Source organism: Pogoniulus pusillus, chromosome 4 (genome assembly GCF_015220805.1).
Source record: "Pogoniulus pusillus isolate bPogPus1 chromosome 4, bPogPus1.pri, whole genome shotgun sequence".
NCBI lineage: Eukaryota > Metazoa > Chordata > Aves > Piciformes > Lybiidae > Pogoniulus > Pogoniulus pusillus.
This window is the reverse complement of record NC_087267.1, coordinates 35121462-35147573: the sequence shown is the minus strand read 5'-3', so window position 1 is coordinate 35147573 and position 26112 is coordinate 35121462. Positions and strand designations below refer to the sequence as shown.

Below are 26112 nucleotides of genomic sequence, written 5' to 3'. Positions count from 1 at the left end.
GCTGCAGAGGGACTTTTTGTAAGGGTCCCTAGAAACAGGGCAAAGGGAAATGGTTTGAAGCTGAGGGAGACTCGGTTTAGACTGGATCTTAGGAAGAAGTTCTTCAGTATGAGGGTGGTGAGACTCTGGAATAGGTTGCCTAGGGAAGTTGTGGATACCTCCTCCATGGGGGTGTTTGAGGCCAGGTTGGGTGAGAACTTAAGCAGGTGAGTCTAGTTGAGAGGCATCCCTGCCTATGGCAGGGAGCTTGAAGTAGATGACCTCTGAGGTCCCATCCAACCTAAACCATTCCAGGTTTCTATGATGAAAAGAGCTAATAAACATGTTGTGGTTGCACATTTAATAGTTTAACTCAAAGAAAGAAACAGTGTTCATAATACAAGGAGAAAAAGATAAAGGATATGTATTCAAGCAAGATATTTTCAAGCGTGAGAGGCTGATTAAATTTATCTTAGACAAATTTAAAGGAAGTGTAAGTTCTAAGGGCTATATTTGTACCTGCAAATATAGCTTTCTAAGAACTTCCCTGAATACTGATTCCATGGGTCATGAACCAACCCAGGCCTCCACTAAAAATTATCTTTATCTCCAAAATGGGACCTATGCATCCAAAGCATTTGCTAGGAATCATCCCTGGCACGCTGCATCCAGCCTCAATGTTTGTTTGAGAAAGTGCTACCTAGCACCAACCCAAACAACACCAGGCTTCTGTTGGCACAGTTGAACACAATTGTTGGTGTCCTCATGTTTAATTACGTAATACATTACTCTTTTACTTACTTACAAAGTGCAGCATTAGTGAGTCCCTGGAGGATAGTGTGAGGATATATATGTTTGTGCGTGGAAGAGACACCTCCCATTCCTAAAACTGATAAGGAAAACCCAACCTTTTCTTAGAATTAGCAATGAATATGTAATAGAATAGGCTATAAAAAGAGAACACTGAAGGCAAAGGGTGTGCATTAGGGTAGAGCAGAGCCTCCCCGCACACCCAGACCTGTACATTGCTTGATTCCTGCAACTCTATTACAAGCCTTATTTTTGCATGAACCAATGTTTATGACAACAGTAATGTCCAAGTGTTATGGAAGGGTTTGAGGTTGCATTCGGGGTTAGATATGAGGCTGATTTTTTGAAAGGTTTTTAAATACAAAGAGAATTTCCCCCAAACTTATATACAGTTAACCCACACAAATTCCTTGTACGCGGTTAGTGAAACTAATTTACAGAATATCTATTTACAGCAGGATTAAGCAATTTGGTAGAGGTTTGGAAAGGTTCTGGTTAGAGAGTCTTGTGGCATAAAGTGCCACTGATAAAGTCAATGAGATTTCTTAGCTACTCAAATCGAGAGAGTTCAATTACTCACTAATGGGAAGTCACAGTCTCTGTGGTCCCAGATAGGTGTAGCAAGAGCCACGTAGTTGATCCTCGTGGATCTAAATAATTCAGTCTGGATTTCTGGGGCACGCTGTGAAGATTCCATGGGCCCGATCGGGCTGATGCGGTGGTGGACTGGAGCAGCAGCCGACCGGGAACGCCTTCGTCGATCGCCCACTGGATCGGTGCAAAGTACCGTGGGACAAAAAGTCATACACAGTAGATAAAGGTAGTGGCTCCAGGCAACGAAGAGGCTGGGAGAGGTGAGCAGAGGATGGTGGCAAGAGGAGAGATGCACTTTGTTTACCTGAATTGTCCTATTTATCAGATGTGGGCCGAGACTGATGGTCCTTTGGCCACTAGAATGACCAATCAGTTTGGTAATCAGCCAAACCTTACCATAATAGGCAAAAGTCACTTGCCTGGACTATCCCAAATATGGGGATCCCATGGACTTGCCCCAGGGAGACATGAGCTGGGTGGGTGGGGGCTTACACAGCTTGTTTACAACCAGAGGTCCTGGCAGAAAAAACATGTCCAGGCAAGCATAGGCATGTGAATAAGCCTATTTGGGCCTATGTGATCCTTCACCACACCAAGTGGGTAAGAGCATGGTGCATCAGTTGAGGCTGCCCTTTGCAGACAGGTAAAGAGAAGGTTCAAAACAGTACAGAGCTGTCATAGAATCATAGAATCAACCAGGTTGGAAGAGACCTTCAAGATCATCCAGTCCAACCTATCACTCAGCCCTATGCAGTCAACTAGACCATGGCACTAAGTGCCTCATCCAGTCTTCTCTTGAAGACCCCCAGGGACGGTGCCTCCAATACTGGACCCAAAAAACTTGTAAATTAATCAAAATGCTGTAAGTCAGGTTAAATGTGTTGGGAGAATAGGGATGTGAATAGAATAAAACCTCATAGATTTATAAGGACAAAAGTGGATTTTACTCTGCTCCAACTTCCTTCTTGACAATGTCAGTTTTCACAGGTGTGAGAAGAAAGCGTTTCTCTAACAGCTTCACTTAATATTGCCTCATTTCAAATTGATTAAAGCAGACTATGAAATTAAAGGTTAGCATAATATATGTTTAGTGGGTGGAAAATAATTTAAGAGTAATGTTTTGCCGTCAAACTGGAAAGACTTCTCTAGTGTGATTGTGAAGTGCCTGTCTGGAATCTATTTCTATTAAGCAGTTTTAGCAGCAGCCTGGAGGATGGAATAGAATTTCCACATTTGAACATGACACCAAGCTGAGAGGGTTTTCATGATTTTTGGAGGATAAGGTCAGAGCTCAAAATAGTCTGACTGGGTTGAAAAATGGTCTGAAATCAATAAATTGAAATTCAATAATGAGAACTGCAAAGTCTGTGGATGCAATTAGAGAGGAAAAAAATTAAGTGGTCAGATGAAGAATGGAAGAAAATTGGATAGCAGCATCACAGAACTGGTGGTAGGTGTACTACCTTGCAAACAGAACAAGTAATAACATAAGGGGGTCAGAAAAAATCATGGAAATGTCAGTTTTAGGCACAGAAGGCAACTATTCTACTGCACACTGATGAGTATAGTTTTGGTTGGTGCACTTAGCAAAGATGTAGGCAAAGCAAAGGGAATTCAGAGGGCAGCAACAAAGCTGATAAGAGGTATAAAAGATAGGACCTGCAAGGAAAGCTTGAAATAACTGGCTTTGTTTAGTCTAGAAAGGAGAAGACTTGTGGTGTGAGAAAAGGCAACGTGATAAGAGTTCTCAAAAGAGTTACAGCCATGGGGATTATCATTTTTCCCCACATCCATGGAGGACAAGACAAGGAGCTACTAATTCAATTTGTAGAAGGGATTCAAATGAGAAACTTCAACTGTGAAGAGTTAAACTGTTTTGGAAGAATGGGCATGATGGTCCCCAGAGAGATGTACATTTATCAGGAAAAAAACCCCACATTGTAACCCTGTCTACATTTATTGATCCTTCTTCAGTTTAGCAGGATAATCCTTTCCAACTCTGCTTCTCCATTTCAATTTGCTCCATTACATTGGCTTCCATGCAGGTGCTCTAGTAAATAAACAGGCATCTCCTGCCTTTGCTGAAATATAAATTAGTCAGGTAATTGGCAACAATCCATAACCTTTAACTTTTTCTTTTTTTTTTAATGAAAATTGTTATTTCTGCTGTAGTTCTGTAGGAGAACATCCAGCTGAACGTGAGCCAGCAGTGTGCCCAGGTGGCAGAGAAGACCAATGGCATCTTGGCTTCTATCAAGAATAGTGTAGCCAGCAGGACTAGAGATGTAATTCTTCCCCTGTGCTTGGCACTGGTCAGGCCTCACCTCAAGCACTGTGTTCATTCTGGGCCCTGCACTTCAAGAAAGATATAGAGGTACTGGGGTGGGTCCAGAGGAGAGTGACGGGACTGGTGAGGGGGCTGGAGGGAAAGGCTTCTGAGGAGAGGCTGAGGCAGCTGCGGTTGTTTAGTCTGGAGGAGAGGAGACTCAGGGAGGACTTTGTCACTCTCTACAACTACCTGAAGGGAAGTTGTAGTAAGGTGGTGGTCAATCTCTTCTTCCAGGCAGCTTGTGACAAGACAAGAGGACATGGCCTGAAACTGTGCTGGGAGAGGTTTAGGCTGAATGATAGGAAGCACTTCCTTGTGGAACAGTAATCAGATACTGGAATGGACTGCCTGGGGAGGTGGTGGAGTTGCCATCCCTGGAGGTGTTGAAAGGAAGATTTGGATGTGGCACTTAGCGACATGGTCTAGTTGATGTGGTGGTGTTAGGTTGTAGGCTGGACTTGATCTCAAAGATCTATTCCTGCATCTATAATTCTGTGATTCTGTTGGTGTTTGATGCTGACAATCTTTATATTTTCCATATATCATAAATTAATGCTACCAATATATTCCTGCTTATTAAAAAGTTAAGTGCCTAGAAGTGAGCATATATCCAAGCTTACAAAGGAAACCTTTCCTCCAAAAAATCATAGAATCATAGAGTGGTTTGGGTTGAAAGGGACCTCCAAAGATCATCTACTCCAATCCCCCTGCACTCAGCAGGGATGTCCTGCACTTGGGCAGGTTACTCAGAGCCTTGGTGAACCTCACCTTGAGTATCTCCAGGAATGGGGCCTCAACTACCTCCCTGGACAACCTGTTTCAATGTTCCACCACCCCCATGGCAAAGAACTTGTTCCTAGCATCCAATCTAAGTCTCTTCTCTCATTTCAAATGATTGTCTCTCATCCTATGCTGCAGGCCTTTGGAAACAGTCTCTGCAGCCTGGTTGTTGGCTCCCTTCATGTACTGGGAGGCTGCTATTAGGTCTGACCAGAGCCTTCTCTTCTCCAGGCTGTACAACTCCAGCTCCCTCAGGCTGTCTTTGTACCAGAGGTGTTTCAGCTCCCTGATCATTTTCACGGCCCTCCTCTGGACCTTCTCCATCAGGTCCATATTTGTTGAAGGTTCTAGAGCTGGACACAGTATTACAGGGAGGTCTCACCAGAGCAAAGTGGCAGAATTGCCTCTTTCTGCTGACTACACTTGTTTTGATGCAGCCCAGGATGCCATTTGCCTTCTGGGATAAAAGTGCATGTCGATAGCTCATGTCCAGCTTCTCATCCGGCAGCACCCCCAAGTCCTTTTCTGCAGGGCTGTTCTCAATTCCATCATTCTCCAAGCTGTACTGATATCTAGGATTGCCCTGACCTAGGTGCAGGACCTTACACTTTGCCTTATTGACCTTCTTGGGTTTAAACTGGAAGAGGGGAGATTCAAACTAGATGTTAGGAAAGGATTCTTTATAGTGAGGGTGGCGACACACTGGAACAGGTTGCCCAGGGATGTTGTGGCTGCTCTCTGCCTGGAGGTGTTCAAGGCTAGGTCGGATGAGGCCTTGAGTGACCTGTTGTAGTGGGAGGCATCCCTGCCATAGGCAGGGGGGTTGGAATTGGATGACCTTTGAGGTCCCTTCCAAGCTAAACCATTCTATGAGGTTTTCCTCAGCCCACGTCTCCAGTTTCATGAGGTCCCTCTGAATGGCATCCCACCCTTGTCCTAGTGTTCATAATGTTTGGCTTTAATATGGATCTTTTTTCAAACTGAAAAAATTAGGAAATCTACACTTAGTATTTGACATCCATATAAATCAGACAATATTCTGCTGCCAGCTTTGGTGGAAATAAGACAGAGAGTTTTTAATGAGATAAAGATGGCTCCAAAATTCCCATTTCACTTGCTTTTGCAAAACTGCATATTTCCTGATACAGATCTGGCATGACTGCCTTGCATGAGTGATGCCATCATTTGTGGTGTGTGGATAATATAATAAGCCATAGTTGACATTCAGATTTGATACTTCCCCCCACACACACACAGAGTCATCCTGTACCAAGTGGATTTCCTGTACTGAAGATACCTATTAACATTTCTGGAATCCCTCTAGGGCTTCCCATGTTCTTACCCTAACTTTGACTAATTCAGAAATTTAAGCAGAGCGATGTAGTACACCCAAAGAAAATACAACTTGAGCTACAAGAATGAACCACATATATACCACATAGGCAAAAAGTAAATTGACATGTAGCTCCATTGTTGCTACCAAAGGATTTTACCATGGCAATTCCATTGATTTCATGGGTTTGTAACTTGATTTTGTGCATTTGGGCATGCTTTGTGATCTTAAGACTTCTCTCACCTTTGATGGCTGCTGTCTGTTTCTTGTGTGGCTTTGATCATTAATATTGAATGAGCCTGAATATTGAACTCCTGCACAAACAGTTCTAAAGGGAGCCAGTCCATCTTTAGTATTGGAAATGTGGTCTAATGTGGAGTAGAGTCCAGACTTGTAACCTCTCTGGATGCATTAGGGAAAGGCTTCACGTATGACTGCAACTGGCACAGCACCCCAGGGGAGAACGAAGAAAGCAGAAGCTTGTGCAGCTGCAGCAACTGTTTTTTTGAGGATGAGTAAAGATGTAGTGACACAAGGCAAGAGAGGAAGAAAGGTCATCATATTTAAAGATCAGCTACTAAAAGGTTAAAAAGCAATAGGCTGAAGAAAAGGATGGGAATTTTGCATGCTGGGTTAAGCTGAAGTGCAGAATACCATGTAGATTCTTCCTAAAATTTTGAATCCTACCCCGTGTATTTTCTTTATTGTCCAAATGAATAAGTAGTAGTATTTTTCTTCATAGTGAATATGCCCTTCTGTGAAACATGCAATAAAAGAAGTGGATTGATCAAATTTTCCATCTGGGAGAGGCTAGGAGAAACATCTTAAATTTGTCTTACTCATCCCTTTTAAGCATAAATATAATTATTGCAATTGCTGTTTAGCTAGAACTACAATGGGAAACCTTCTACTGTTGGTGTTCTTATACATACAAAACAAAGTGTTTGCCTCTGTGTACTAGAGCCTCAAAGAACAAATCATGAACAATGAACCCAGGAAAAGAATTATACTGCAACAGCTCTAATGCCATTTTGGTGATATCTCGAAAGATTTCACTTGCACATAAAATTGGTAATAACTGTATGCAGAACAAGGAGACACAGTCTCAAGTTGTGCTGGGGAAAGTATAGGCTGGATGTTAGGAGGAAGTTCTTGCCAGAGAGAGTGATTGGCATTGGAATGGGCTGCCCAGGGAAGTGGTGGAGTCACCATCCCTGGAGGTGTTCAAGCAAAGCCTGGATGAGGCACTTAGTGCCATGGTCTAGATGACTGGCTAGGGCTGGTGCTAGGTTGGAGTGGATGATCTTGGAGGTCTCTTCCAACCTGGTTGATTCTATACCACAAGTTTCTAGAAAAGGTTATAACTGTGATATTTACCTTTTGTGAAATTTGGCTACTCATTTTCATCAAATATAAAATATACAAAGAAAATTAATTGCTTGGTTCAGTGGATTTGTCTTGAAAGGGCATAGAATTTGGGCAGGTGTGTGCCAGCTGCTTGAATGCGAGTACTTTACATCTGCAAGTAGTGCCTAAGAGACCATTTCCTCTCCAATACTGAGCAGCAGTAGTCTTTTTCAAGGAAGGACAAGAAGGATTTAGGATGTAAGAGCTTCTAGATGAGGCCAGGTCTTTTAATGGTTTGTAGTAAGGTTTTACTTTTTATCTGAGGTTCAACACAAATGTTTTACTTGGACCGACCCCTCCATCATGCCACATCTGAGGTGAGTGCAGCAGAACTGGAAGCCAGGTGCAGTTGTCTTATTAGGTTGATGTGATTCATTATGCTGATAATGAGTAATAAAGGCCACAGGGAACTGATAATAATGAGATGGTTTAGCTAATAGAAGTTAAGGTGTCTGGTAAAAACATTAGTCACTTAAAACCACTGCTGGGTCTGCAGAAAGGGGAGGCATACCCAACGTAAGCTCTAAGTGCTGCTTTTTCTTTTTTTCCCCATCAATCACATTTTTGTGAAGGTCAGTCTTTCCCTCACATGTATGCCAAATCCACTTGCCCCTTAGCACTTCTTATCAGCTACTCCCACAAGGAATGATAAATGCTTAATCTGCTGGTTGTATACAGTATCAGCTTTTTGGTGGGATTCCAGCTGTAAAATCACTTAATATTTCCATGATTAACTGTTAGAGGCATAGGAGGAGCATATTTATCTGACTGTCTGAAACTGCTATAGCTGTTCTAAACACCTTAGTTCTGATAACATTATGAGTCTTGCATACAGTTTGGTTCCAGGGTGCATCCCTACGACTGAGAATCACTCCTAAAAAGCACTGAAATTCAGGAAAGCTCTGAGCTAGGTTTGCAATTCCAAGTGTAGATGCTAGGCTGAAGTTACTCCTATGGAGGGAAAGGGAGAGACTGCATAACCTGGGAGCTTTTCTATTGAGAATGCTCAGCTATTTAAGCAGCTTGCTTTAGGTACATCATTCCTCTTCTGTGCTCCAGGAAAACATGTTTCTTTATCAATAATTAACATCTTTTTAGGTTGTATCAGAAAAGGTTGTTGCATCAGAAAAGGTTATTGCACCAGAAATGCAACAAGGTACAGGCCTTGCACTTCCACATGGGTTAATGCTTTTAAAACCCACATAAGCATCAAAGCATAATGACATAGTGCATACTGCACTCTTAGGGATAGCATAGGAGATGTCCTCGCACTCTTAGGGATAGCATAGGAGATGTCACAGTATCATCAGGGTTGGAAGAGACCTCACAGATCATCAAGTCCATGTCCTCGCACTCTTAGGGATAGCATCGGAGATGTCCTCTATGCTGCTGACTTTTAAGTAGAGAGATCACAGTATCACAGTATCACCAAGGTTGGAAGAGACCTCACAGATCATCAAGTCCAACCCTTTACCACAGTGCCCAAGGCTAGACCATGGCACCAAGTGCCACATCCAACCTTGCCTTGAACTGCCCCAGGGACGACGACTCCACCACCTCCCCGGGCAGCCCATTCCAGTGTCCAATGACTCTCTCAGTGAAGAACTTTCTCCTCACCTCGAGCCGAAATTTCCCCTGGCGCAGCCTGAGGCTGTGTCCTCTTGTTCTGGTGCTGGCCACCTGAGAGAAGAGAGCAACCTCCTCCTGGCCACAACCACCCTTCAGGTAGTTGTAGACAGCAATAAGGTCACCCCTGAGCCTCCTCTTCTCCAGGCTAAACAACCCCAGCTCCCTAAGCCTCTCCTCGTAGGGCTGTGCTCGAGGCCTCTCACCAGCCTCGTCGCCCTTCTCTGGACACGCTCAAGCATCTCAGTGTCCTTCCTAAACTGGGGGGGCCCAGAACTGAACGCAGTACTCGAGGTGTGGTCTGACCAGTGCAGAGTACAGGGGCAGAATGACCTCCCTGCTCCTGCTGACCACACCACTCCTGATGCAGGCCAGGATGCCACTGGCTCTCTTGGCCACCTGGCCACACTGCTGGCTCATGTTCAGGCAGGTATCAATCAGTACCCCCAGATCCCTCTCTGTCTGGCTGCTCTCCAGCCACTCCGACCCCAGCCTGTATCTCTGCATGGGGTTGTTGTGGCCAAAGTGCAGCACCCTGCACTTGGAGCTATTGAACCCCATCCCATTGGACTCTGCCCATCTGTCCAGGTGGTCAAGGTCCCGCTGCAGAGCCCTTCTGCCCTCCAGCTCAGTCACATCTGCCCCCAGCTTAGTGTCATCTGCAAACTTGCTGATGACTGACTCGATGCCCTCATCCAGATCATCTATGAAGATGTTAAAGAGGATGGGGCCCAGCACTGATCCCTGAGGGACACCACTAGTGACTGGCCGCCAGCTGGATGTGGCACCATCCACAGATATGCAAAAAAGTTCATATTGAGAGTCTGTGTACAAATACTTTGTGCTGTGTACATATTATTTAAAACATCAACATAAATTAAGAAGGGAAAATTACTTGGCAGCAATGCAGGATGTGGAAGGAGGAGATGTGACAAGCATGTACTGACACAGAACTTGTCCTCTGCTTGTGCAAGTGTTCAAAGCCAATTTACTGAAGGGCAGCAATGGTCTTAATAATTCGTAATTGTTTTAATTACAATGGGTTTGTATCAGTTATGTCTTGGACATTTGTGTGCATAACTGTTCTGCTCTATAGTTATAGGAGGAAATCTTCCTAAAGTATTTCTGTGATTGTAGATGTGTCTTGCTCTGCCACACTGGTCCCTCTGCTACCTAAATGACTTGATACAGCTCTGTAACTCTACAGGATGTTTTTCATACCTTTAGAAGAAAATTATCCCTTTAAAAAACTATGTATTCTCCCTGACTTGTAATTGAAAACTTTAGTATCTGTAAGGTACATAACCCCTACCTGCTGAGGCAATAAAATCTTGGATGACACAACGTCTCAGTAGACTAGTGTAGTGGGAGAAATGTTTGCTGCACTTGAGAGACTATGGTTTCTTCACAGCCTGCTGGTTTGGATTAGAATCAGAGATGAGTTCCCAAGTCAGCATGCACAGGGCCCTGCCAGAAAGTTGTTCTTGGAGCTGCTGCTGCTGCTTTGTAAAACACAGAAAAGAGGGGAGGGGATGCGGGGGGGGAGGAGGGGAAAGGAATGGCTACTGGCAACTTTTCACTCCTGTGTTTAGGATATTGTGGAGACAACAACGAGTACTGTCTGGACTTTGCGGCCCTAAATGCTGGGTGGGTGGTGTGGTTTCTCACTTACAGGAGATTTTCTTGTTAGTACAGCAGTGTCAGAAAAGAAAGGGGAGCTTTCATTGAGACTAGAAGCACTTAGCAGCATGCATTCACCATATGAATGAAGCAATAGTCTTAACTTTTATGGAAAACATAGTGGAAAGTTTATTGTATGTTTTACGATTTCATAGTTACCTTCAGAAGGAAATCACTGTTGGGGAAGAGATAAAATATATTTTCCCCCCAGGTAGCCAAAAAATTTCCAGTTTCTGTAAAGAATGGTGACCCAAAGTATTACATTTACAGAGACTTATCCAGCAGACACTGTGAAAGTATGTAAAGAATTTCAACACAGTGGGGTTTTTTGAAGATATTCTGACCTGTTCTGTTAACTCAAAAACTTGAAGGGTAGAATCAGTAACAATAATTGGCAAATTAATAATGTTCTTAGAGAAAGCAACATTCTGTGCTGGGTTAGAAACTGGCTGGAGGGCCGAGCCCAGAGAGTGGTGGTGAATGGTGCCACATCCAGCTGGCGGCCAGTCACTAGTGGTGTCCCTCAGGGATCTGTGCTGGGCCCCATCCTCTTTAACATCTTCATAGATGATCTGGATGAGGGCATGGAGTCAGTCATCAGCAAGTTTGCAGATGACACCAAGCTGGGGGCAGATGTGGCTGGGTTGGAGGGCAGAAGGGCTCTGCAGCGGGACCTTGACCGCCTCGACAGATGTGCAGAGTCCAACGGGATGGGGTTCAATAGCTCCAAGTGCAGGGTGCTGCACTTTGGCCACAACAACCCCATGCAGAGATACAGGCTGGGGTCGGAGTGGCTGGAGAGCAGCCAGACAGAGAGGGATCTGGGGGTGCTGATTGATACCCACCTGAACATGAGCCAGCAGTGTGCCCAGGTGGCCAAGAGAGCCAGTGGCATCCTGGCCTGCATCAGGAATGGTGTGGTCAGCAGGAGCAGGAAGGTCATTCTGCCCCTGTACTCTGCACTGGTTAGACCACACCTTGAGTACTGTGTTCAGTTCTGGGCCCCCCAGTTTAGGAGGGACATTGAGATGCTCGAGCGTGTCCAGAGAAGGGCGACGAGGCTGGTGAGAGGCCTTGAGCACAGCCCTACGAGGAGAGGCTGAGGGAGCTGGGATTGGTTAGCCTGGAGAAGAGGAGGCTCAGGGGTGACCTTATTGCTGTCTACAACTACCTGAGGGGTGGTTGTGGCCAGGGGGAGGTTGCTCTCTTCTCTCAGGTGGCCAGCACCAGAACAAGAGGACACAGCCTCAGGCTGCGCCAGGGGAGATTTAGGCTGGAGGTGAGGAGAAAGTTCTTCACTGAGAGAGTCATTGGACACTGGAATGGGCTGCCCGGGGAGGTGGTGGAGTCGCCGTCCCTGGGCCTGTTCAAGGCAGGATTGGACGTGGCACTTGGTGCCATGGTCTAGCCTTGAGCTCTGTGGTAAAGGGTTGGACTTGATGATCTGTGAGGTCTCTTCCAACCTTGGTGATACTGTGATACTGTGAGTTTTCAGAGAAAGTAGCATCAAGAGCTTTGCAGGGAACAGCATCCACTAGGTAAGCTGAAGCAGAGAGAAGTCTCAAGCTGTGCCAGGGCAGATTTAGGCTGGACATTAGGAAGAAATTCTTCACAGAAAGAGTGATTGGCCTTTGGAATGAGCTGCCCAGGGAGGTGTTGGAGTCAGTGTCCCTGGAGGTGTTTGAAAGGAGACTGGGTGAGGCACTTAGTGCCATGATTTAGTTCATTAGAAAGTATTAGGTTATAGGTTGGACTCGATGATCTCAAAGATCTTTTCCAACCTGGTTAGTTCTGTGTGATTCTGTGGGATCTCAGTTATCCAGGTTCAAGAGAGCCTATGTCATTACTCTTTTAGACATAGCCACAAGCACAATGCAGCACCAGCCCTCTTCTGTGAATGCTACATACCCCAATGAAGGTTTTAGTGTTTAAGGAAGCAAGAGTGTGTTTCTGTCAATTTTGCCTAGATATGTTTTGGCAGAAAGTTGGCCAAGCAGCTGTGGTACCATCTGCAGATGAAGGTTCACCTCCCTACTGCTTAAGAACTTTTCTCTGATGGCTTGTACCTTAATACTGTAAGTAATTCCCCAGCAGTGGATCAGTATTGATGCTATATCACAGCTGTACTATGAGAATAAAGATACAGATTGGACAGCTATTGTGTTAACTATAGGCACGTCAGACAGAACAAGAACAGTATTTATCAGTGTATATCCTGGGACTCAGTTTAAATCACTTCAACAGGGATTTGGTAAGGCAAAGTCTGCGTCAGCACAGTCCACAGAGAGTTCACAATCAAGATTTCATTTCCATTGTTTACTTTCACCTTAAGGTGTATATAATTATGCTTTACATATATATCTAAAGGAAATTCCAGCTCATAAACCTTCACTTTACTGATTGCTAATCATGCAAATTCTTGTACACTCATGCACATAAGCTACACAGAGTGTATTGTAAGAGAGGGACAGTTTGCAATTTATTCAATTAGTATTTCACATAATCCTACCAAAACAGCAGGCAGCAAGAGAAAAATTACTGATTGTTAGTGATTTTGATACTGTCCTTGCATTCCTTTTTATTTAAAACCTCTTTTCTAAAAGATGAAAATGCATGAAAAGAAGACATTGCTCATCCAGCTTTTTACTAGCTGTGCTTTTCATTATGAGTTCTGCATCTTCAGTTTGTAACCTTAAATGGAATTACTGCATTTGCTAATTGTAAACTAAATACGTGGTTAAAACAAAGCTCCTTTTCCACATTTGGCATGGCTTCCTTTTTTATTTCATGAATTTTGGCAGAGCCTGCAGGACCATACATGTTTGTGAACTGCAGCACACTCTATGCCTGTACTACGGAATGACATTATCTTTTTTACTGAAAGTACAAGAGGGTGGGGCTCGGAGAAGCCATTATGGCCTGGTGGGACAAATCTTCCTGAAAGTGAGTTGTATTGCTAAACCTATTTAGATGGAAAATTCCTATCATACTTCTCACATTGCATCAATGAAATCTGTTTATTCCGATCAGCAGACATGCAGTGTGAATCACAAAGGAAACAAGTTCATCGTAGTGTAAGGCAATAAACATAATGAAAGGGATACTTTAGTATCTTTATATTTACAGCAAACTTTTTTTCTTGGAAGTATTGGAAAGAAAAGGAGTGAGGTTGCTAATGTCAGTTAACTGTGCTTGTTGAAGTCCTTAGATGTGCTATCAAAGTCCTTAATAGGCAATGCAGTGAAGAAAATTAAATTCAGTTTGATAGAGGGAGAAAGATGATTTCTAGAAACCCCTCTTCTTGCTCACCTGAGTGATGAAGATACCTATGGGGGGAATGTTATCTCTTGTGTTTTTGGGTGAGATCTGTTCTCCCACTTGGTGGGCCAAAGCTAGAGGTGCCTGCTGACATCTGCCTGAATAGAGAGCTACTGCTCGTTTTCTTGTTCAGAGGTTCACAATGTGCCACTGTGTCATGGGGTTCCTTAAAGGAGGAGATTAACAGAGCACTGCAGCAGGCTCCCAGATAGGACAGACATTCAAAACCCACCTGGATGTGTTCCTGTGTGACCTCCTCTAGGTGATCCTGCTCTGGCAGGGGGAATGAACTCGATGATCTTTCAAGGTCCCTTCCAACCCCTAGCAGTCTGGGACTTAGAGGACAAACGTTATTCGTCTGTCCAGAAGAAACTGTCCTGGCAGAGAGTGTCAGCAGCCTTACAGCAAAGGCTGTCAAGTCTTCTGCTGTCTTGTTAGCTTTCATCTCCTGTCTGGTGGATTGTAATTGCTTCTGCTGTGCTATGGTGTGAATACCATTTTCTTCTGGCCTCATTGTTATAGTTGTGCAAAGGCTTTTGTTATCCTAACATTGACATATTTTTACTTGGTTAACTAACCTGGTAATGAAGCTTTTTTTGTGCCATCTGCATCATGTCAGCAAAGTAATCTTCAGATTAGACAGCAGCTGGGCATCGTTTTTCCTGACAGATGGTATCCTGTCATCTCTTTAGCAGCTGTTTGGACATGGCTGCATGTCAACGCCACCATGATATGATCATTGTAGTCCTGTGAAGCAAGCCCAGTGTGACTCTTAAAGCACTTGGCATCATGCTGGTGGTGGCATATTTTGCAAGAATATTTTGAAGAAAGGGTACAGAAACAAGAAATTTGAGCACGTGCCACATATGTCCTTCCTTTGCACACTTTTGTGGGAGCGACAAATGTGTTCAAGCATTTTAACAGTGAGTCTTTTGCTGGTTGCAAACCTAAATTTTGGATTTAGAAAGCTATATAGAGTTACTGTGAATCCATGCCAGTTTTGCAGTAATGTACCATTGTTCTGGCTTTATTCCACTGATATTGAACACATAGTATTTTATATTTAGCTTTTAATTAAACTTCTAGGCCTTCTCAACTGGCAAATTGCAACAGCAGCAGGAGAATGAATGGTGGAAAGCTGCTTGGAGAATGTACTTAAATCTTTTCTTTCACTTGATGCATGAAGTCCTGGCAATTCCAAGACAAGATGAGGATAGAAGAGTTAACAGAAGTCAAAGCTCTGAAGAAAGCTAGCAACAGAATAATTTTCCATGCTGGAATCTAAATGTTTAACCTGGCTGCTGTAATGAGATTCTTTACATTTTTAGACTCTTGTACTGTAAATTACAAGCCTTAGCCATGTGTTTTACATCTTAAAGCTCGGTTCTCTTCACTGCCTAATTTGCCCTCAGAGATGACAGTCTCTCTTTTTTCCACATATTCATCTTCCACTTAATCGTGTTCAGTGCTTGTTTTGCTTTTTTTTCTGCCTAGGGTTGATGTACCAAGTGTAACATTAACAGGTGTGACACAGATTCTCATATGTCTTAGGACTGGACCTACAGAAAGCTCAGCTGGCAGCCTTTTTGAGTCGTGTGCGGCTGTGTTTATATATACACACATATATCTGCATCCAAGCCACTTTGGTCACTATCTCAGAGTTCAAAGAATATGCAGTATAAGTGATAATTTTGTCCAGATGTCAGTTGTTTTGGTCAAACCGAGTTGCACATAGGACCTCACCACAGGAATCTCATTTCCGATGCCTCCTTCCTTGACCTTTTCTGTGTGTCCAATTAGCAAGTATTGTGACTCAGTGAGGACTGGCAGGTGCTGATTAGATTCCCTGTTTCTGTAGGACCATATTATACTTGATTTGACACCAGGCAGCACAGCTTTGGCCAGTTATAGGCAGAAGAAACAGAAAAAACTTGCATGACCATTAAGTCCCTCAGTATTCCTCAATGTTGGTTAAGTTTTAAAGGAGTTCAACACACAAATACAGAATGGATTCACAACACAGCCGAGTGTACAACTGTTAACTGCTTAACTTGTTTGGAGAGTTTTTTGTTTGCCTTTTTTTTTTTTTTTTTTTTGTTGACACTGAGAAAAAACAAAGATATTCCCAAGATTATTGTGGGTTCTCTGTGCTTAGTAGCAGTGAAGGCTTAACATGCTATTTTCTTCAAATTCTCAAGCAGTGAAGTTTTAGTCACAAATATGCTACTTTATTTTGCCAAAGGATGGTTTAAAAAGGCTTTCAAGGACATGACATTTTTCAAGGGTCGTGAGTGTGCTTTCTTCTACTGATCTATGACATTTAAAATGCATAAAACCCTTTTTTTTCAAATATCCAAGCCTCTGACTTTCTGAGGATTCCACTTTTATTTTGAGTGTGAGAAGCACCAGATAGTTGTTAATGGTTACAAAAATGTGCCAAAATCTGTGTCCATGTGCCCAGGTTTCACCATTTAAAACTTTTGCTCAAAGTTGTGTTTACTGATAACCTGCTGCACTGTCAGCATACAAATATACATTCTGGGGTAAATGCTATGCATGTAACTCTTGCAGATCTAAGCAGTAGAGAAGAACACACGAGGAAATATTTGAGTGTCCCCAGTATTAGCATATTAGAATTGATCCACTGACATGAAAGCATTTTCCTTTTGACATTGAGTTTCTTTTCTGGGGATTAAACCCAACCAAACAGACAATCTCCTTTTGATTATTTGTATTATGCATGTTTTCCTAAGTATTTCACCAGTTAATTAGGGTTCAGCATGAAGACTGATCACTGTAATGCTTATTTTCAGCCTTGGCAAGTACTGCTGAGAGCACTAGCCAAGCTTTTCTAATCTGGGTGTCTTTGTGTATCTAGATCTGGGTAGACAGAGGATGACATGAACTATAAACTAGTATTAGTGACAAGTTTCCATGCAGATAGTAAAAAACCACAGAACTGTCTTCAATGTCAAATCATGACTTCATTTAGAGTTGTAACTGTAAATACTGCACAGTATGTTTTTCCATGCTTAGCAAATTAATGGGCACTACAGATAGATTGAGGCACTGCTCCACCTAGGTTTTGCAGCTACTCTGGTTTGCACAAGGATCCTGCCAGCACTTGAGGCTGCGGAGTTAATTGGAACTGCATCTCCACCCAGGCGCACCCAGCTGCTGCAGGAATTTGGATGCTGATTTAGGAGCTACCATCTCCTAAATGAGTACAGGCAGAATAATTTTGGATGGCTTTGTGCTGTTGGAGGTGAAATGATAAACACAGTTCAGATGACTAGAGTCCAAAGGCTCAAATCATGAGATGTTATATAGCTGTGTAAAATGAAAGCATCTGACTTTTGTGTTCAACCTACCATTTCTCACTTCTCTTCTTATACCCAAGCTGAAGCACTGTTTGCCATGTGGTGTGAAACAGCTTTTCCCTTTAACCTTGAGCAGGTTGTATAGAGATGTGTTCTCTATACTGTGTTCACTGTTCTCTAGGTTAGGTTTTAAGACTTAATTAAAAGTTGTTTGGGATCCCTGAGGCAATGTTACTGCATGTTATTCTTTTATTACCTGCTGCAACATAAATGCTGCATATTACTTTTTTAATCCCTTTGTATACATGAGCTAAATTTGTAATTATAATACTCAAAATGGTACGTAAGAAGGCAAAAAGCACAAAGCTTATTTTTTTAAGACAATGGTCCAATTTCTTGCCTTCCTCCAGATTTCCAGATTTACTTGTGTAACCTACTAAACACAAATGAAGAGTATCCATGTGAATAATTCCTATCTTATTCTTTTCCTAAGTGAAATTCAAAAGAAAGAATGCTGAATTTCATGCTGAAGTAGCTAATCAGCTCACAGAAAGGTACTTCAGTCTGGACGAGCAGGCCATTGCTTCTGAAGATGCAAACCTCCAAAAACTAAGCAAGTCAGTGCCATTCCTTTTTCCCTGGGTGTACATAGCAAGCAGGATTAGAGCTCTTCCTGGACACCAGCTGTGAGGCAGTGCACTTCCCTGAAGGGAGAAGAAAATAATTTTGAGAGCCAAAACACTGCCTGGGGAGGTTGTGGATACCTCATCCCTGAGATTGTTTGAGGTCAAGTTGTATGAGACCTCAAGCAGCCAAGTCTAGTTGAGAGGTGTCCCTGCCCATGTCGGGGTGATTGGAGTAGGTGATCTCTGAGGTCCCTTCCAACCTACACCGCTCTACAGTTTTATGAAAGGCAATAATTACATAATCTATTTTACATTTTAGATACCATTTTCCATCACTTATTTCCTCTATGAACACTTGCTTTGTTAATTTTAACTAATTGCTCCCTGTAACTTTTGCTATTTAAATACTTGCATTGTCTCAAAGCTAGATTTACTGTTAGGCAATTAATGGCAATTCATTCAGCTTGGATAAGTAGAATTGTTGTAGTTAGAAAGCTGGCTTTAACAAATTAATTAAGCCTACTATTACTTAGCCTGCAGGTGTAGCTGTGTACAGCTTAATCCTAGTTGTAACAAACGCAAATGTCTTACGAGTCCGTAAAGACCTATATATTTCCAAGTAGTATTTATTATTTCCCTATGCAGCATTAGGCAACAAGTGAAGCTTCAAAACATTTGTGCTGGGAGACATTATCTAAACTCTCATTATTATGTGGCCTGTTTTTACAGCTTAGTCAGTTAAACCAGTGGGGAGATCCTCAACAAAGCCAAGATTTAGTTCGCTGCTGATAAACACAAGAAGTCTGAAGGCCAACTTACATTCCATCTGTGCTGAGTCCTTTCTCAGACTTCTGCCTAGCTTTAAGGTCACCTTGTTTGACATAGCATATATTGACTCACTGTCTGCCAGACGTATTGAAAAGGTCTGGGAGGTCCTACACCTGGGTGGAGGCAATCCAAGTACGAATATAGGCTGGGCAAGGAAGCCAGGAAGAAAATGTTTACAAGGGCCTGTTGTGATAGGATGAGAGGGGATTGAATGAAGCTTGAAGAAGGCAGATTTAACTGGAAATTAGGAAGAAATTCTTGACATTGAGTGTGGTAAGAGACTGGAACAGACTGCCTTGGGAAGTCATGAACGTCCCCTTCCTGGAGGTGTCCAGGGCTGGGTTGGATGATGCCTTGAGCAGCCTGATCTAGTGGAAGATGTCCCTGCCCATGGGAGGGTGGTGCTTGGAACTAAATGATATTTAGTGTCTCTTCCAACCCAAATAATTCCATGAATCTATGAAAACAATATTTTCTATTGCATTTCTATTTTATCTGTAATGTTTTTCTACTGCTGCATTTCTACCTGATAAGTCATGCTTTGTACAAAAGATTAACCCGTATGGTTCCACACACATCAATTGCTTCCACACCAGAGCTTTGTTCTGCCTCTGGAGCAATGTGTTTTCCCGGACCTGCTGACTGTACTGCTGTGCTAGGAAAATGAGCTTGTGAATCAGAAGCACATCTGGGTAGTGCATACTAGGAAGAGCTCAGGAGCGCTTTCTGGAAAGCACACTCCCTTGCAGAAGTCCTTGGCTTCAGCCCTTGGCCGACATGCCTTGCCTGTGTTCCACAAGTGCCCTGATGTGGGGGATGTAATCGTTCACACGACCCTGTGTGTGGAGCCTGGAGTGTTCAGGCACAAAAACTTGGGAGGTCTCTAATGGGCTTGGACCAAGCCCTGTCTGAGACTCAGCATTGCTAATTGACTCTTTCTCTCTGTCGGAAATCGTGTTGCAGTTTGAGTCAGAGGGAAGACTCTAAAAATTAACTCTGACAATTACAGAGCTCAAGGAAATACCAAACCGCTTCTGAACAAACCGGAGGTGCTACCACCTCTCCCATCAGAGTTCAGCTCTTCTTCTAACTGGGCTGTGGAACAATAGTGGAAATTAATGTTTGCAGTAAGATTTTAAGGAAGAATTTGCCAAATTTCTTTGAATCTTAGTGAGTGGAGGAATAAAGGAAGTTTTGCTGGTTTATTTCACAGAGATTAAGTCATCTTCCCCTATTTTATTTTCATTATAAAACAGAAATAATTTGCTGTTTTCCAGGATGGCTTTGTGATCTTTGCAGTAACAGAAACGTTGTTTCCTTAAATCTTCATTGTCTCATCTCCTTGAACAGAAATAGTCTTGAGTCAGATTTAGTCTTACTTCTGCTCATTCACATCAGTATAGGGCAATGTTTGGTAAAAATGATTGAATTTGTCTTGCTATTCAGATATGTTTTTCTCTGCCAAGTGTGTTGGTTTATGAAAAAAAAATCCCTCTGAACTTCTGACTTATGTAATCTTCCATAGGGCAGTGGTATTTATGAGAGCAATGAAAATCTGTACCTTGATGATGTCAAAGAGGATGGAAGGGTTAACTGGGCACCAGTGCATCCTGCTGCTTACTTCTGAGCACGCTGGGGCAAAGAGACATTCTTCTTCATTCTCTGAATTTCCTTTGAAGCACATCTCTGCTAGTGGACATGTCTGTGGCTATTCCAAAAAGTCTACTTTCTGGGCCAAAGGCCTTACATTTTATATGTGGGACAATTTGCCAAGACTTACATACACAACCAAAAAATAGCTTTTTTTAGAGAACTTTAGAACTGAATTATCTTTTCTTTTGTTCCTGTTTTTCATGTTGTTTTTTCTTTTCAGAGTGGTGATGAATCTATGCATTGTAATAGCATTTTAATGCTAGTAGGAAGCAGAAGTGACAAATAGTTTTGTACACATTCAGAACATTAAGTATTGCAAGACTAACAAACATCAAATAAAAAGCAAGTCACAAAACTCAAGACCCTGTCAGTGGACTTCAATGTCAGTGACAAGATGTAGAAGTAACAAGACTTTTTCACTTCACATGTTCTACTTGGAGGCTGCCCTGGGCTGAAAACTGGGTTGCTAGATTGCATGCTTACTTCTCTCTAGAATATGTTTAGGTGAGTTTTCTTCTTTAAGTTTACAAGAGAAACAATACTTCTTTTTGCCCACAAACAATGTTTGTGCCTCACACAAAATTGTGGTTTGCTTCACAAACATTATTATCAGTAACTGTGAATCAAGTGAAATACATACCATTAAAATGCAAGAGAATCATGTTTAAGAGGTGGGAGAGGCAGATGGGCTGAGTGATGCCTTAGCTCCATTTTCTGTAATGTAGGAGGCTGGGAATGAATTGTATTATTTTGGGTTTTAGAAAATCCAGTTCCTTCTGACAGGTTTTCCAGGCACAAACAACCAATGTGCCCTCATAGGACAGTAAAATTTGTACCTCTTTGGACTGAATTTCATGAAACATCCTTCCTGGTCACTGCACAACTTAATTTGAACCTGTGAGAAAAAACAAATTGGGATTGTGTTTCCAGCCATTATTTTTAGTTAAGCAACAAATGTCTGTTTAAAGTATAGGATTCTGTGTATTTCTCCTGAAGCATGTGCTCTTTATTTTCTACCTGTGCAAATATGCAGCCAGAATATTTGGTCCCTCCAAGGACATTGTAAAGGCATCAATTTGCATTGATACTCTGAGAAGCAATCCTAGCACTGCAGCATACAGCCTCCTTCCTTTTGCTCAAGGAGCAAACCTTTGCTTACAAAGGTACAACTGGCTTTAGCATATTGCCTTATGCTTGTGTTGCACAGAGTTGTAATTTTGCTTTGGATCTGAAGTAAATTAATACTGTCTGAGAGTGAATTATTAGATAGATAGATAGATAGATAGATAGATAGATAGATAGATAGATAGATAGATAGATAGATAGATAGATAGATAGATAAGCATCTTGAGAGTATGGGGGGAGTATTCCTCCACTATCCATCTTTATTTCCTTAACCTAAAAGGACTCTTGAAAATGGCTGTTCTTAAATTCATCTAAGGTTGCATCAAGGCAGGAGGATTAAAAGAGTGTGCAATCCGATTTTCATCTGCATTGGCAATCTTATTGCTAGAATGCTATTTTCTTCTCCTTTTGCTCTCTTTTTGTTTTCTTCATATTACCCTCTAATTTCCTGTTGATTATTTCCTCTGCTGGGATTACAATACGTATTTGTGGCAGCTCCGTGTTTATTTACATCTTCCAGATGAAATTTAGCTTTGTATCATTCAGTAAGACACAGCTGTGCATTCTAAACCACGAATTACAGTATCATAGTATCACCAAGGTTGGAAGAGACCTCACAGATCATCAAGTCCAACCCTTTACCACAGAGCTCAAGGCTACACCATGGCACCAAGTGCCACATCCAATCTTGCCTTGAACAGCCCCAGGGACAGCGACTCCACCACCTCCCCAGGCAGCCCATTCCAGTGTCCAATGACTCTCTCAGTGAAGAACTTTCTTCTCACCTCAAGCCTAAATTTCCCCTGGTGTAGCTTGGGGCTGTGTCCTCTTGTTCTGGTGCTGGCCACCTAATTCTACTATTTCCATTTGTAATAATTGACAAAATGCTTTCATTTTCTTGCTTGTTTTCTTCCTTTTACTTCCTATGTAATTCTTCTTATGTGTCTTTCCTCATTTTGTTTTTTACCTGAAATTAAAAACTACTTCAACAGAGCTCTAAAGATCCTTAGTTTGCAGAACTTCTGCAGTATTTTCAGTTAAAGTCAAAGTGCTTAATATTTTACTGGAGCAAACCATATTAGAACTGTAGCAAGTGAAAATTTCACCCTCTTTCTTCTTGTATCCTGTTAGAATTCTTTAAATATTCCTGGTTTATGTCAACCTTTTACCCTTGTCCTACAGCAAATGCAGCCACCATTCTTTCAGTGGAATCTTGTGAATCACTTTGATTGCAAAAGCAGTGAGTGCAGAGGGGTATAGACCTATGCAGGCTGGATTAGCTCTAAAAGTATTCGATGTCTTTGGAAGGGTATAAAAGGAAGATGGAAGCTTTATTAATTAAAGTTACAAGTTTTTACTGTCATGTTGCTAATGATTCCTGTAAGAGACAGGCATGGCCCAGAGAAGGGCAATGAAGCTGGTGAAGGGCCTGGAACGCAAACCCTATGAGAAGAAGCTGAGGGAGCTGGGGTTGTTTAGCCTGGAGAAGAGGAAGCTGAGGGGGGACCTCATTAATGTCTACAGCTACTGGAAGGGAGGTTGTAGCCAGGTGGGGGTTGGTCTCTTCTTCCAGGCAACCAGCAATAGAACAAGGGGACACAGTCTCAAGTTGTACCAGGGAAAGTATAGGTTGGATGTTAGGAGGAAGTTCTTCACAGAGAGAGTGATTGGCATTGGAATGGGCTGCCCAGGGAGGTGGTGGAGTCACCGTCCCTGGAGGTGTTCAAGAAAAAGCCTGGCTGAGGCACTTAGTGCCATGGTCTAGTTGACTGGATAGGGCTGGGTGCTAGGTTGGACTGGATGATGTTGGAGGTCTCTTCCAACCTGGTTGATTCTATGATTTTAGTGGCACTCCAGTATTTTAAAATGCTTGCAAGGAAATATACATCACTACTGACCTAAGGACCTGGTGTCTTGAAAATGTTCATGATTCATTCATTCATAGAATGGTTTTGGTTGGAAGGGACCTTAAAGACCCTCTAGTTCCACCCCCCCCCACCCCCCCCCCCCCCTTCTATGGGCAGGGACACCTCCCACTGGACCAGGTCACTGAAGGCCTCATCCAAATTGGACACCTTTGAACAATCTGGAATTCTTAAAATAGACCTCCTGAGCCCCTCTTAATTGCTCAAGTGTTTGCTGAGTCAGAAGGGGTGATGGAGCTATTGGGTTTTTGTTGTACACTTGTGATTTTCCTCCTCCTATGATACTTGTTGGTCTGTTGTAACTTAATGGCTATCCTGGCATTCAGCTTGTGGTTTGCTTTACCATACAAAGTATTTTTGACCCTCTACTGACCTGTCTTGTTTAATATTCAAAGGCAATAGTTCCATATCACTCTATTGTGTGTTTCTTGCTGTTTATTTGCTTCAGAAGATGATGCTTAGATTGTTCATAACTCTAGTGGCCACAGAGGCTTTGGCTTTGGTTTGAGTAGTTAATGTGGTTGAGTGACTCAATAGCAGTGAAAACATATCTATCCTGGATCTCCCAATAGAGTGAAGCAGACAGAAGGAAACCTGAAGGAAAGTTTCTGATAAGAATATTGCTCTAACACTATTGAGAACGTAGATTAGGAGCTGAAAATCTTTCAGCCAAAAGCACTGTTTAAGAAGTAATACAAAATGAACAAGCATTTATATGAATCCACTTCCAAATTATTTAAGCCACAATAAAACTTCATTGTCATTGATGTTGCAATAAACTGGAATTCTATAATATTTTGTCCCTGCCCTTCTGCACAGAAGTTCAGAAGCTGTCCATGTTTCCATCTTGAGGAGTTTACAATCTGCATAAGCAAAATGGAACAAAGCCAGAAGAAACAGAAAAATTAAATAATCCACACACAATTATGCAGCTGACCAGTAGCAGAGCTCAATAGTCCTTGTCACCAGAAATATGTGGGGTTTCAGTAAGAGAAGCTTGGTTATGCCAGCTAAAAGCCAAGTCAATTGGTTGTCAGCAACTGCTCACCATAATTTAAGAGGCAAGACATAGGCAAAAATGTGTCAGCTTAATGAATTGACAGTCAGACAAAAGGTTTTAGAACGTTGTCTGCTGCATGATGAAATAGCATCAGAAACAACATACCCCTCACCACAGTCTTCTATTCTGACATAATGCAGCCACAATACTTAAGTACTTTTTACCTTGACAAATAGGAAAAGAGAGGAGATTCTGTGAATGTTTGAATATTTTAGCTGTTCCAGAATGAAACAGCTAAATTTTTTTGTATTCTCGTCCCTTAATCCTTGGCAGTTATATTATGCCTCTTGATTTGTTGTGGGGGGTTTTTGTTTGGGTTTTTTGGGTTTGATTTTTTTTGTTGTTGTTGATTGGTTGGTTTGGGTTTGGGGGTTTTGTTTGGTTGGTTTTTTGGATTGTTGGGGATTTTTTTGTACAGAAGCATTCTGATTAGAATTTTTTTTCCCAAGGCTATCGACATAGTTTCCTTTGTTCAATTAAATCTAGCCAAGTACTAATATCTCCTGAGTAACAGTACCATCATAGAATTAAAAAACAGCTCAAACAAATTATACTACCCCTATTAAGTAATGTAATTGAGAGGTCTTCCTTTAATTAAATTAATACAATGGTTATAAATAACCTTGTCAAATACTTAAAAATACCATCTCTGAACAACTCAGTGGATTTTTGGTGAAACGGAATTTTTGCAGGCTGTGAGCAATGGGGAGGCCAAAGTGCAGCACAGAAAATTGCCTTTTAGCAACTGAAAATTGTAATTTAAGCAGGAATAAATGTTAATCAATGTGTGGAAGTGTACCATAGTTCCCATTTTCAGGTGGTCTTATCTCAGTTGATACACAAGTTCATGGTAGCTGAAAGCATAGACCTTTGCCCTATTAAAGAGCTGGAGAAAAGAAAACTGAAGGAGGAAAACTGTTATAATTATATGATCTGCAAAGTGATTTCTGTTAATGGCATTTAAATATCAGTAACATGCAGCCTGACGACTTGCAAACATTCATGTGATTATTTTTTTGCATCTCTGAAAAGTGGTATTCTGACTGCTTCTATAAATAGTGTCTTCAGGACGTTTGGTTTGCATTGGCTTAGTGTGTGATGGATAGGGGGATACTGGGTGCTAGTTTGAAGCTAACTAGAATGTTTTGGTGAGAAGGATTACGTCACAGGCTGTGAAAGGGAAACAATGGTGATGTCTACTTCACTCATAGGCTTTCTGAGATTATAAGAACAACAGTATAGACACAGATAAGGTATTTGCACTTGGGGCACTGCCTGAGCTCTGGGCTGCGGTTTTTTTTCTCTCTAACCTCACCTTCCATCTCTCTGATTAATCCACTTGCTTCCTAACCTCCCTGGCTGACCCTCCATTCCTCCTTGGGGCACAAGGCAATGTCTGGGGTAAGGTTGAGGGGTGGGAGAAGGTGGAAGCGTGGTTGAGAGCCCCTCCTGGGGACTCAGACTTCTGGGAGGGGTGTTGTGGTTTTGTATTACCTTTTACCTTCTATAATTCTGTATATGAATGTATATACAGTAAATATCTGCTTGTATATTGTGCTAAGCTGTAAATATAAGCTTCATTCATATTTCCAGAGCTGGCTGAGTCTAGTCTGGGTGATATCCAGAGTGGGAGGGGGCAGGGAACACCCAAACCACTACATCTTTTATCAGGAAATTAGTGGAAATTGATTCAAATTGCAGATATTCTAATGCCTTCCC

At 42.2% G+C, this 26112-nt stretch overlaps 1 protein-coding gene across 3 annotated transcripts in view; it reads left to right on the top strand.

The window, feature by feature from the left end:
- The window catches only part of SEMA3C (semaphorin 3C), a 146691-nt gene that overhangs the window by 38919 nt on the left and 81660 nt on the right, over positions 1–26112 (top strand). The window contains exon 2 of one of the 3 annotated variants that reach the window (XM_064142564.1): positions 20156–20787. The exons of 1 other annotated variant lie outside the window; for it this stretch is intronic. The gene's annotated coding sequence lies outside the window, so the exon portion shown is untranslated. Of the gene's footprint in view, positions 1–20155; positions 20788–21384; positions 21447–26112 lie in introns of those variants that run through there. One more of the 3 variants, XM_064142565.1, reaches the window with a different exon arrangement.